A 14770-nucleotide genomic window follows, 5' to 3' on the forward strand; every position below is an offset into this window, starting at 1 on the left:
AGGTTCCAAAAATAAAACCCCACTCATTTTACCAGGCCACAGGGTTCCACAATTAAACCTCAGTCATATTCCCAGGCCGGAGAGTTCCACAATCAAACCTCAGTCCTGTTGCCAGGCCACGGTTCCACCATCAAGCCTCAGTCATGTTCCCAGGCCAGAGTGTTCCACAATCAAACCTAAGTCATCTTGCCAGGCCACAGGATTCCATCATCAAACCTCAGTCCTGTTGCCAGGCCACAGGCTTCCACCATCACGCCTCAGTCATGTTCCCAAGCCTGAGGGTTCCACAATCAAACCTCTGTCATGTTGCCAGGCCACAGGGTTCAACCATCAAACCTCAGTCATGTTCCCAGGAAACAGGGTTCCAGAATCAAACCAATGTCATGTTCCCAGGCCACGGGGTTCCTGTATCAGGCCTCAGTCATGTTCCCAGTGCACAGGGTTCCACCATCAAACCTCAGTCATGTTGCCAGTCCACAGGTTTCTGCGATCAATTCAGAGTCAAGTTCCCAGGCCACAGGCTTCCAGAATCAAGCCTCAGTCATGTTGCCAGGCCACAGGGTTCTTCCATCAAACCTCAGTCATGTTCCCAGGCCACAGGATTCCACAATCTAACATCAGTCATGTTCCCAGACCAATGGTTTACAGAATCAAACCTCAATCATGTTCCCAGGACACAGGGTTCCAGAATCAAACCAATGTCAAGTTCCCAGGCCATGGGTTTCCATCTAGGCCACAGTCCTGTTTCCAGGGCACAGGGATCCACAATCAAACCTCAGTCATGTTGCCAGTCCACAGGTTTCTGCCATCAAACCTCAGTCAAGTTCCCAGGCCACAGGGTTCCCGAATCATGCCTCAGTCATTTGGCCAGGCCAGAGTGTTCCACCATCAAACCTCACTCATGACCCCAGGCACATATTTCCACAATGAACCCTCAGTCATATTCCCTGGCCACAGGGTTCCACATTCAAACCTCAGTCATCTTCCCAGGACACAGGTGTCCAGAAACAAACCTCATTCATTTTGCCAGGCCACAGGTTTCGACCATCAAAACTCAGACATGTTCCCAGGCCACAGGGTTCCAGAACCAAACCGTTCTCATGTTCCCCGACCACAGGGTTCCACAATCCACTGATGTCATGTTCCCAGGCCACAGGGTTCCAGAATCAAACCACAGTCATGTTCCCAGGCCAGAGGTTTCCACAGTCAAACTTCAGTCATGTTCCCAGGCCACAGGGCTCCAGAATAAAACCTCAGTCATGTTCCCAGTCCACAGGGTTCCAGAACCTAGCCTCAGTCAGGTTCCCAGGGCACAGTATTCCACAATCTAAACAGATGTCATATTCCCAGGTCACAGGTTTCCAGAATCACGCCTCAGTCATGTTGCCAGGCCACAGGGTACCACCATCAAGCATCAGTCATATTCCCAGGACACATGGTTCCAGAATCAAACCTCAGCCATGTTCGCAGGCCACAGGATTCCACAGTCAAACCTCAGTCTTGTTCCCAGGACAAAGGTGTCCAGAATCAAACGTCAGATATGTTCCCACGGAACAGAGTTCCAGAAACAAACCTCAGTCATGTTGCCAGGCCACAGGTTTCCACCATCAAACCTCAGACATGTTCCCAGGCCACAGGGTTCCAGAATGAAACCGTTCTCATGTTCCCAGACCACAGGGTTCCACAATCCACTGATGTCATGTTCCCAGGCCACAGGGTTCCAGAATCAATCCTCAGTTATGTTCCCCGGCTACAGGGTTCCAGAAGAAAACCTCAGTCATATTCCCAGTGCACAGGGTTCCAGAACCAAGCCTCAGTCAGGTTCCCAGGGCACAGGATTCCACAATCTAAACAGATGTCATGTTCCCCGGCCACAGGTTTCCAGAATCACGCCTCAGTCATGTTCCCAGGCCACAGGGATCCAGAATCAAGCCTCAGTCATGTTGCCAGGCCATAGGGTACCACCATCCAACCTCAGTCATATTCCCAGACCACAGGTGTCCAGAATCAAACCGATTTCATGTTCCCAGGCAACAGGGTACAAGAATCCAAACCGATGTCATGTTCCCAGGCCATAGGATTCCACAATCTAACATCAGTCATGTTCCCAGGCCAATGGTTTCCAGAATCAAACCTCAGTCATATTCCCAGGCCACAGGCTTCCAGAATCAAGCTTCAGTCATGTTGCCAGGCCACAGGGTTCTTCCATCAAACCTCAGTCATGTTCCCAGGCCACAGGATTCCCCAATCTAACATCAGTCATGTTCCCAGACCAATGGTTTACAGAATCAAACCTCAATCATGTTCCCAGGACACAGGGTTCCAGAATCAAACCAATGTCAACTTCCCAGGCCATGGGTTTCCATCTAGGCCACAGTCATGTTTCCAGGGCACAGGGTTCCAGAATAAACTCTCAGAAATGTTCCCTCTACACAGGTTCCAAAAATAAAACCCCAGTCATGTTCCCAGGCCACAGTGTTCCACAATTAAACCTCAGTCATATTCCCAGGCCAGAGGGTTCCACAATCAAACCTCTGTCCTGTTGCCAGGCCAAAGGCTTCCACCATCAAGCCTCAGTCATGTTCCCAAACCTAAGGTTTCCACAATCAAACCTCTGTCATGTTGCCAGGCCACAGGGTTCAACCATCAAAACTCAGTCATGTTCCCAGTGCGCAGGGTTCCACCATCAAACCTCAGTCATGTTGCCAGTCCACAGGTTTCTGCCATCAAACCTCAGTCAAGTTCCCAGGCCACAGGGTTCACGAATCAAGCCTCAGTCATTTGGCCAGGCCAGAGTGTTCCACCATCAAACCTCACTCATGACCCCAGGACACATGGTTCCAGAATCAAACATCAGTCATGTTCCCTAGCCACAGGGTTCCACATTCAAACCTCAGTCATGTTCCCAGGACACAGGTGTCCAGAATCAAACCTCAGTCATGTTTCCAGGGAATAGGGTTCCAGAACCAAACCTCAGGCATGTTCCCAGGCCAAAGTGTTTCAGAATCAAACCACAGTCATATTCCCAGTCCAGAGGGTTCCACAGTCAAACCTCAGTCATGTTCCCATGCCCCAGGGTCCCAGAATCCAACCGATGTCATGTTCCCAGGCCACAGGGTTCCAGAATCAATCCTCAGTTATGTTCCCAGTCCACAAGGTTCCAGAACCAAGCCTCAATCAGGTTCCCAGGGCACAGGATTCCACAATCTAAACTGATATCATGTTCCCAGGTCACAGGTTTCCAGAATCACGCCTCAGTCATGTTCCCAGACCACAGGGATCCAGAATCAAACCTCAGTCATGTTGCCAGGCCATAGGGTACCACAATCAAACCTCAGTCATATTCCCAGACCACAGGTTTCCAGAATCAAACCGATTTCATGTTCTCAGGCAACAAGGTACCAGAATCCAAACCGATGTCATGTTCCCAGGCCACAGGATTCCAGAATCAATCCTCAGCTATGTTCCCAGGCTACAGGGTTCCAGAAGAAAACCTCAGTCATATTCCCAGTGCACAGGGTTCCAGAACCAAGCCTCAGTCAGGTTCCCAGGGCACAGGATTCCACAATCTAAACAGATGTCATGTTCCCAGGCCACAGGTTTCTAGAATCACGCCTCAGTCATGTTCCCAGGCCACAGGGATCCAGAATCAAACCTCAGTCATGTTGCCAGGCCATAGGGTACCACCATCCAACCTCAGTCATATTCCCAGACCACAGGTGTCCAGAATCAAACCGATTTCATGTTCCCAGGCAACAGGGTACAAGAATCCAAACCGATGTCATGTTCCCAGGCCACAGGATTCCACAATCTAACATCAGTCATGTTCCCAGACCAATGGTTTACAGAATCAAACCTCAATCATGTTCCCAGTACACAGGGTTCCAGAATCAAACCAATGTCAACTTCCCAGGCCATGGGTTTCCATCTAGGCCACAGTCATATTTCCAGGGCACAGGGTTCCACAATCAAACCTCAGTCATGTTGCCAGTCCCCAGTTTTCTGCCATCAAACCTCAGTCATGTTCCCAGGACACAGGTGTCCAGAATCAAACCTCAGTCATGTTTCCAGGGAACAGGGTTCCAGAACCAAACCTCAGTCATGTTCCAAGGCCAAAGAGTTTCAGAATCAAACCACAGTCATGTTCCCAGGCCAGAGGGTTCCACAGTCAAACCTCAGTCATGTTCCCAGGCCACAGGGTTCCAGAATGCAACGGAAGTAATGTTCCCAGGCCACAGGGTTCCAGAATCAATCCTCAGTTATGTTGCCAGGCTACAGGGTTCCAGAATAAAACCTCAGTCATGTTCCCAGTCCACAGAGTTCCAGAATCAAACCTCAGTCATGTTCCCAGGCTACAGGGTTCCAGAATAAAACCTCAGTCATGTTCCCAGTCCACAGGGTTCCAGAACCTTGCCTCAGTCAGGTTCCCAGGGCACAGTATTCCACAATCTAAACAGATGTCATGTTCCCAGGTCACAGGTTTCCAGAATCACGCCTCAGTCATGTTGCCAGGCCACAGGGTACCAGCATCAAGCCTCAGTCATATTCCCAGGACACATGATTCCAGAATCAAACCTCAGCCATGTTCGCAGGCCACAGGATTCCACCGTCAAACCTCAGTCTTGTTCCCAGGACAAAACTGTCCAGAATCAAACCTCAGTCATGTTCCCAGGGAACAGGGTTCCAGAAACAAACCTCAGTCATGTTGTCAGGCCACAGGTTTCCACCATCAAACCTCAGTCATGTTCCCAGGCCACAGGGTTCCAGAATGAAACCGTTCTCATGTTCCCAGACCACAGGGTTCCACAATCCACTGATGTCATGTTCCCAGGCCACAGGGTTCCAGAATCACGCCTCTGTTATATTCCCAGGCTACAGGGTTCCAGAAGAAAACCTCAGTCATATTCCCAGTGCACAGGGTTCCAGAACCTAGCCTCAGTCAGGTTCCCAGGGCACAGTATTCCACAATCTAAACAGATGTCATATTCCCAGGTCACAGGTTTCCAGAATCACGCCTCAGTCATGTTGCCAGGCCACAGGGTACCACCATCAAGCATCAGTCATATTCCCAGGACACATGGTTCCAGAATCAAACCTCAGCCATGTTCGCAGGCCACAGGATTCCACAGTCAAACCTCAGTCTTGTTCCCAGGACAAAGGTGTCCAGAATCAAACGTCAGATATGTTCCCACGGAACAGAGTTCCAGAAACAAACCTCAGTCATGTTGCCAGGCCACAGGTTTCCACCATCAAACCTCAGACATGTTCCCAGGCCACAGGGTTCCAGAATGAAACCGTTCTCATGTTCCCAGACCACAGGGTTCCACAATCCACTGATGTCATGTTCCCAGGCCACAGGGTTCCAGAATCAATCCTCAGTTATGTTCCCAGGCTACAGGGTTCCAGAAGAAAACCTCAGTCATATTCCCAGTGCACAGGGTTCCAGAACCAAGCCTCAGTCAGGTTCCCAGGGCACAGGATTCCACAATCTAAACAGATGTCATGTTCCCCGGCCACAGGTTTCCAGAATCACGCCTCAGTCATGTTCCCAGGCCACAGGGATCCAGAATCAAGCCTCAGTCATGTTGCCAGGCCATAGGGTACCACCATCCAACCTCAGTCATATTCCCAGACCACAGGTGTCCAGAATCAAACCGATTTCATGTTCCCAGGCAACAGGGTACAAGAATCCAAACCGATGTCATGTTCCCAGGCCATAGGATTCCACAATCTAACATCAGTCATGTTCCCAGGCCAATGGTTTCCAGAATCAAACCTCAGTCATATTCCCAGGCCACATGGTTCCAGAATCAAGCTTCAGTCATGTTGCCAGGCCACAGGGTTCTTCCATCAAACCTCAGTCATGTTCCCAGGCCACAGGATTCCCCAATCTAACATCAGTCATGTTCCCAGACCAATGGTTTACAGAATCAAACCTCAATCATGTTCCCAGGACACAGGGTTCCAGAATCAAACCAATGTCAACTTCCCAGGCCATGGGTTTCCATCTAGGCCACAGTCATGTTTCCAGGGCACAGGGTTCCAGAATAAACTCTCAGAAATGTTCCCTCTACACAGGTTCCAAAAATAAAACCCCAGTCATGTTCCCAGGCCACAGTGTTCCACAATTAAACCTCAGTCATATTCCCAGGCCAGAGGGTTCCACAATCAAACCTCTGTCCTGTTGCCAGGCCACAGGGTTCAACCATCAAAACTCAGTCATGTTCCCAGTGCGCAGGGTTCCACCATCAAACCTCAGTCATGTTGCCAGTCCACAGGTTTCTGCCATCAAACCTCAGTCAAGTTCCCAGGCCACAGGGTTCACGAATCAAGCCTCAGTCATTTGGCCAGGCCAGAGTGTTCCACCATCAAACCTCACTCATGACCCCAGGACACATGGTTCCAGAATCAAACATCAGTCATGTTCCCTAGCCACAGGGTTCCACATTCAAACCTCAGTCATGTTCCCAGGACACAGGTGTCCAGAATCAAACCTCAGTCATGTTTCCAGGGAATAGGGTTCCAGAACCAAACCTCAGGCATGTTCCCAGGCCAAAGTGTTTCAGAATCAAACCACAGTCATATTCCCAGGCCAGAGGGTTCCACAGTCAAACCTCAGTCATGTTCCCATGCCCCAGGGTCCCAGAATCCAACCGATGTCATGTTCCCAGGCCACAGGGTTCCAGAATCAATCCTCAGTTATGTTCCCAGTCCACAAGGTTCCAGAACCAAGCCTCAATCAGGTTCCCAGGGCACAGGATTCCACAATCTAAACTGATATCATGTTCCCAGGTCACAGGTTTCCAGAATCACGCCTCAGTCATGTTCCCAGGCCACAGGGATCCAGAATCAAACCTCAGTCATGTTGCCAGGCCATAGGGTACCACAATCAAACCTCAGTCATATTCCCAGACCACAGGTTTCCAGAATCAAACCGATTTCATGTTCTCAGGCAACAAGGTACCAGAATCCAAACCGATGTCATGTTCCCAGGCCACAGGATTCCAGAATCAATCCTCAGCTATGTTCCCAGGCTACAGGGTTCCAGAAGAAAACCTCAGTCATATTCCCAGTGCACAGGGTTCCAGAACCAAGCCTCAGTCAGGTTCCCAGGGCACAGGATTCCACAATCTAAACAGATGTCATGTTCCCAGGCCACAGGTTTCTAGAATCACGCCTCAGTCATGTTCCCAGGCCACAGGGATCCAGAATCAAACCTCAGTCATGTTGCCAGGCCATAGGGTACCACCATCCAACCTCAGTCATATTCCCAGACCACAGGTGTCCAGAATCAAACCGATTTCATGTTCCCAGGCAACAGGGTACAAGAATCCAAACCGATGTCATGTTCCCAGGCCACAGGATTCCACAATCTAACATCAGTCATGTTCCCAGACCAATGGTTTACAGAATCAAACCTCAATCATGTTCCCAGTACACAGGGTTCCAGAATCAAACCAATGTCAACTTCCCAGGCCATGGGTTTCCATCTAGGCCACAGTCATATTTCCAGGGCACAGGGTTCCACAATCAAACCTCAGTCATGTTGCCAGTCCCCAGTTTTCTGCCATCAAACCTCAGTCATGTTCCCAGGACACAGGTGTCCAGAATCAAACCTCAGTCATGTTTCCAGGGAACAGGGTTCCAGAACCAAACCTCAGTCATGTTCCAAGGCCAAAGAGTTTCAGAATCAAACCACAGTCATGTTCCCAGGCCAGAGGGTTCCACAGTCAAACCTCAGTCATGTTCCCAGGCCACAGGGTTCCAGAATGCAACGGAAGTAATGTTCCCAGGCCACAGGGTTCCAGAATCAATCCTCAGTTATGTTGCCAGGCTACAGGGTTCCAGAATAAAACCTCAGTCATGTTCCCAGTCCACAGAGTTCCAGAATCAAACCTCAGTCATGTTCCCAGGCTACAGGGTTCCAGAATAAAACCTCAGTCATGTTCCCAGTCCACAGGGTTCCAGAACCTTGCCTCAGTCAGGTTCCCAGGGCACAGTATTCCACAATCTAAACAGATGTCATGTTCCCAGGTCACAGGTTTCCAGAATCACGCCTCAGTCATGTTGCCAGGCCACAGGGTACCAGCATCAAGCCTCAGTCATATTCCCAGGACACATGATTCCAGAATCAAACCTCAGCCATGTTCGCAGGCCACAGGATTCCACCGTCAAACCTCAGTCTTGTTCCCAGGACAAAACTGTCCAGAATCAAACCTCAGTCATGTTCCCAGGGAACAGGGTTCCAGAAACAAACCTCAGTCATGTTGTCAGGCCACAGGTTTCCACCATCAAACCTCAGTCATGTTCCCAGGCCACAGGGTTCCAGAATGAAACCGTTCTCATGTTCCCAGACCACAGGGTTCCACAATCCACTGATGTCATGTTCCCAGGCCACAGGGTTCCAGAATCACGCCTCTGTTATATTCCCAGGCTACAGGGTTCCAGAAGAAAACCTCAGTCATATTCCCAGTGCACAGGGTTCCAGAACCTAGCCTCAGTCAGGTTCCCAGGGCACAGTATTCCACAATCTAAACAGATGTCATATTCCCAGGTCACAGGTTTCCAGAATCACGCCTCAGTCATGTTGCCAGGCCACAGGGTACCACCATCAAGCATCAGTCATATTCCCAGGACACATGGTTCCAGAATCAAACCTCAGCCATGTTCGCAGGCCACAGGATTCCACAGTCAAACCTCAGTCTTGTTCCCAGGACAAAGGTGTCCAGAATCAAACGTCAGATATGTTCCCACGGAACAGAGTTCCAGAAACAAACCTCAGTCATGTTGCCAGGCCACAGGTTTCCACCATCAAACCTCAGACATGTTCCCAGGCCACAGGGTTCCAGAATGAAACCGTTCTCATGTTCCCAGACCACAGGGTTCCACAATCCACTGATGTCATGTTCCCAGGCCACAGGGTTCCAGAATCAATCCTCAGTTATGTTCCCAGGCTACAGGGTTCCAGAAGAAAACCTCAGTCATATTCCCAGTGCACAGGGTTCCAGAACCAAGCCTCAGTCAGGTTCCCAGGGCACAGGATTCCACAATCTAAACAGATGTCATGTTCCCCGGCCACAGGTTTCCAGAATCACGCCTCAGTCATGTTCCCAGGCCACAGGGATCCAGAATCAAGCCTCAGTCATGTTGCCAGGCCATAGGGTACCACCATCCAACCTCAGTCATATTCCCAGACCACAGGTGTCCAGAATCAAACCGATTTCATGTTCCCAGGCAACAGGGTAAAAGAATCCAAACCGATGTCATGTTCCCAGGCCATAGGATTCCACAATCTAACATCAGTCATGTTCCCAGGCCAATGGTTTCCAGAATCAAACCTCAGTCATATTCCCAGGCCACATGGTTCCAGAATCAAGCTTCAGTCATGTTGCCAGGCCACAGGGTTCTTCCATCAAACCTCAGTCATGTTCCCAGGCCACAGGATTCCCCAATCTAACATCAGTCATGTTCCCAGACCAATGGTTTACAGAATCAAACCTCAATCATGTTCCCAGGACACAGGGTTCCAGAATCAAACCAATGTCAACTTCCCAGGCCATGGGTTTCCATCTAGGCCACAGTCATGTTTCCAGGGCACAGGGTTCCAGAATAAACTCTCAGAAATGTTCCCTCTACACAGGTTCCAAAAATAAAACCCCAGTCATGTTCCCAGGCCACAGTGTTCCACAATTAAACCTCAGTCATATTCCCAGGCCAGAGGGTTCCACAATCAAACCTCTGTCCTGTTGCCAGGCCACAGGGTTCAACCATCAAAACTCAGTCATGTTCCCAGTGCGCAGGGTTCCACCATCAAACCTCAGTCATGTTGCCAGTCCACAGGTTTCTGCCATCAAACCTCAGTCAAGTTCCCAGGCCACAGGGTTCACGAATCAAGCCTCAGTCATTTGGCCAGGCCAGAGTGTTCCACCATCAAACCTCACTCATGACCCCAGGACACATGGTTCCAGAATCAAACATCAGTCATGTTCCCTAGCCACAGGGTTCCACATTCAAACCTCAGTCATGTTCCCAGGACACAGGTGTCCAGAATCAAACCTCAGTCATGTTTCCAGGGAATAGGGTTCCAGAACCAAACCTCAGGCATGTTCCCAGGCCAAAGTGTTTCAGAATCAAACCACAGTCATATTCCCAGGCCAGAGGGTTCCACAGTCAAACCTCAGTCATGTTCCCATGCCCCAGGGTCCCAGAATCCAACCGATGTCATGTTCCCAGGCCACAGGGTTCCAGAATCAATCCTCAGTTATGTTCCCAGTCCACAAGGTTCCAGAACCAAGCCTCAATCAGGTTCCCAGGGCACAGGATTCCACAATCTAAACTGATATCATGTTCCCAGGTCACAGGTTTCCAGAATCACGCCTCAGTCATGTTCCCAGGCCACAGGGATCCAGAATCAAACCTCAGTCATGTTGCCAGGCCATAGGGTACCACAATCAAACCTCAGTCATATTCCCAGACCACAGGTTTCCAGAATCAAACCGATTTCATGTTCTCAGGCAACAAGGTACCAGAATCCAAACCGATGTCATGTTCCCAGGCCACAGGATTCCAGAATCAATCCTCAGCTATGTTCCCAGGCTACAGGGTTCCAGAAGAAAACCTCAGTCATATTCCCAGTGCACAGGGTTCCAGAACCAAGCCTCAGTCAGGTTCCCAGGGCACAGGATTCCACAATCTAAACAGATGTCATGTTCCCAGGCCACAGGTTTCTAGAATCACGCCTCAGTCATGTTCCCAGGCCACAGGGATCCAGAATCAAACCTCAGTCATGTTGCCAGGCCATAGGGTACCACCATCCAACCTCAGTCATATTCCCAGACCACAGGTGTCCAGAATCAAACCGATTTCATGTTCCCAGGCAACAGGGTACAAGAATCCAAACCGATGTCATGTTCCCAGGCCACAGGATTCCACAATCTAACATCAGTCATGTTCCCAGACCAATGGTTTACAGAATCAAACCTCAATCATGTTCCCAGGACACAGGGTTCCAGAATCAAACCAATGCAACTTCCCAGGCCATGGGTTTCCATCTAGGCCACAGTCATATTTCCAGGGCACAGGGTTCCACAATCAAACCTCAGTCATGTTGCCAGTCCCCAGTTTTCTGCCATCAAACCTCAGTCATGTTCCCAGGCCACAGGTATCCAGAATCAAACCTCAGTCCTATTCCCAGGACACATGGTTCCAGAATCAAACCTCAGTCATGTTCCCAGGCCACAGGTGTCCAGAATCAAACCGATTTCATGTTCCCAGGCAACAGGGTACCAGAATCCAAACCGATGTCATGTTCCCAGGACACAGGGTCCCAGATTCAAACCTCAGTCATGTTCCCAGGACACAGGTGTCCAGAATCAAACCTCAGTCATGTTTCCAGGGAACAGGGTTCCAGAACCAAACCTCAGTCATGTTCCCAGGCCAAAGGGTTTCAGAATCAAACCACCGTCATGTTCCCAGGCCAGAGGGTTCCACAGTCAAACCTCAGTCATGTTCCCAGGCCACAGGGTTCCAGAATCAATCCTCAGTTATGTTGCCAGGCTACAGGGTTCCAGAATAAAACCTCAGTCATGTTCCCAGTCCACAGGGTTCCAGAACCTTGCCTCAGTCAGGTTCCCAGGGCACAGTATTCCACAATCTAAACAGATGTCATGTTCCCAGGTCACAGGTTTCCAGAATCACGCCTCAGTCATGTTGCCAGGCCACAGGGTACCACCATCAAGCCTCAGTCATATTCCCAGGACACATGGTTCCAGAATCAAACCTCAGCCATGTTCGCAGGCCACAGGATTCCACCGTCAAACCTCAGTCTTGTTCCCAGGACAAAACTGTCCAGAATCAAACCTCAGTCATATTCCCAGGGAACAGGGTTCCAGAAACAAACCTCAGTCATGTTGTCAGGCCACAGGTTTCCACCATCAAACCTCAGACATGTTCCCAGGCCACAGGGTTCCAGAATCAAACCGTTCTCATGTTCCCAGACCACAGGGTTCCACAATCCACTGATGTCATGTTCCCAGGCCACAGGGTTCCAGAATCAATCCTCAGTTATGTTCCCAGGCTACAGGGTTCCAGAAGAAAACCTCAGTCATATTCCCAGTGCACAGGGTTCCAGAACCAAGCCTCAGTCAGGTTCCCAGGGCACAGGATTCCACAATCTAAACAGATGTCATGTTCCCCGGCCACAGGTTTCCAGAATCACGCCTCAGTCATGTTCCCAGGCCACAGGGATCCAGAATCAAGCCTCAGTCATGTTGCCAGGCCATAGGGTACCACCATCCAACCTCAGTCATATTCCCAGACCACAGGTGTCCAGAATCAAACCGATTTCATGTTCCCAGGCAACAGGGTACAAGAATCCAAACCGATGTCATGTTCCCAGGCCATAGGATTCCACAATCTAACATCAGTCATGTTCCCAGGCCAATGGTTTCCAGAATCAAACCTCAGTCATATTCCCAGGCCACATGGTTCCAGAATCAAGCTTCAGTCATGTTGCCAGGCCACAGGGTTCTTCCATCAAACCTCAGTCATGTTCCCAGGCCACAGGATTCCCCAATCTAACATCAGTCATGTTCCCAGACCAATGGTTTACAGAATCAAACCTCAATCATGTTCCCAGGACACAGGGTTCCAGAATCAAACCAATGTCAACTTCCCAGGCCATGGGTTTCCATCTAGGCCACAGTCATGTTTCCAGGGCACAGGGTTCCAGAATAAACTCTCAGAAATGTTCCCTCTACACAGGTTCCAAAAATAAAACCCCAGTCATGTTCCCAGGCCACAGTGTTCCACAATTAAACCTCAGTCATATTCCCAGGCCAGAGGGTTCCACAATCAAACCTCTGTCCTGTTGCCAGGCCAAAGGCTTCCACCATCAAGCCTCAGTCATGTTCCCAAACCTAAGGTTTCCACAATCAAACCTCTGTCATGTTGCCAGGCCACAGGGTTCAACCATCAAAACTCAGTCATGTTCCCAGTGCGCAGGGTTCCACCATCAAACCTCAGTCATGTTGCCAGTCCACAGGTTTCTGCCATCAAACCTCAGTCAAGTTCCCAGGCCACAGGGTTCACGAATCAAGCCTCAGTCATTTGGCCAGGCCAGAGTGTTCCACCATCAAACCTCACTCATGACCCCAGGACACATGGTTCCAGAATCAAACATCAGTCATGTTCCCTAGCCACAGGGTTCCACATTCAAACCTCAGTCATGTTCCCAGGACACAGGTGTCCAGAATCAAACCTCAGTCATGTTTCCAGGGAATAGGGTTCCAGAACCAAACCTCAGGCATGTTCCCAGGCCAAAGTGTTTCAGAATCAAACCACAGTCATATTCCCAGGCCAGAGGGTTCCACAGTCAAACCTCAGTCATGTTCCCATGCCCCAGGGTCCCAGAATCCAACCGATGTCATGTTCCCAGGCCACAGGGTTCCAGAATCAATCCTCAGTTATGTTCCCAGTCCACAAGGTTCCAGAACCAAGCCTCAATCAGGTTCCCAGGGCACAGGATTCCACAATCTAAACTGATATCATGTTCCCAGGTCACAGGTTTCCAGAATCACGCCTCAGTCATGTTCCCAGGCCACAGGGATCCAGAATCAAACCTCAGTCATGTTGCCAGGCCATAGGGTACCACAATCAAACCTCAGTCATATTCCCAGACCACAGGTTTCCAGAATCAAACCGATTTCATGTTCTCAGGCAACAAGGTACCAGAATCCAAACCGATGTCATGTTCCCAGGCCACAGGATTCCAGAATCAATCCTCAGCTATGTTCCCAGGCTACAGGGTTCCAGAAGAAAACCTCAGTCATATTCCCAGTGCACAGGGTTCCAGAACCAAGCCTCAGTCAGGTTCCCAGGGCACAGGATTCCACAATCTAAACAGATGTCATGTTCCCAGGCCACAGGTTTCTAGAATCACGCCTCAGTCATGTTCCCAGGCCACAGGGATCCAGAATCAAACCTCAGTCATGTTGCCAGGCCATAGGGTACCACCATCCAACCTCAGTCATATTCCCAGACCACAGGTGTCCAGAATCAAACCGATTTCATGTTCCCAGGCAACAGGGTACAAGAATCCAAACCGATGTCATGTTCCCAGGCCACAGGATTCCACAATCTAACATCAGTCATGTTCCCAGACCAATGGTTTACAGAATCAAACCTCAATCATGTTCCCAGGACACAGGGTTCCAGAATCAAACCAATGCAACTTCCCAGGCCATGGGTTTCCATCTAGGCCACAGTCATATTTCCAGGGCACAGGGTTCCACAATCAAACCTCAGTCATGTTGCCAGTCCCCAGTTTTCTGCCATCAAACCTCAGTCATGTTCCCAGGACACAGGTGTCCAGAATCAAACCTCAGTCATGTTTCCAGGGAACAGGGTTCCAGAACCAAACCTCAGTCATGTTCCAAGGCCAAAGGGTTTCAGAATCAAACCACAGTCATGTTCCCAGGCCAGAGGGTTCCACAGTCAAACCTCAGTCATGTTCCCAGGCCACAGGGTTCCAGAATGCAACGGAAGTCATGTTCCCAGGCCACAGGGTTCCAGAATCAATCCTCAGTTATGTTGCCAGGCTACAGGGTTCCAGAATAAAACCTCAGTCATGTTCCCAGTCCACAGAGTTCCAGAATCAAACCTCAGTCATGTTCCCAGGCTACAGGGTTCCAGAATAAAACCTCAGTCATGTTCCCAGTCCACAGCGTTCCAGAACCTTGCCTCAGTCAGGTTCCCAGGGCACAGTATTCCA

This window comes from Balaenoptera acutorostrata, chromosome 12 (genome assembly GCF_949987535.1).
Source record: "Balaenoptera acutorostrata chromosome 12, mBalAcu1.1, whole genome shotgun sequence".
In the NCBI taxonomy this organism is placed as follows: Eukaryota; Metazoa; Chordata; class Mammalia; order Artiodactyla; family Balaenopteridae; genus Balaenoptera; species Balaenoptera acutorostrata.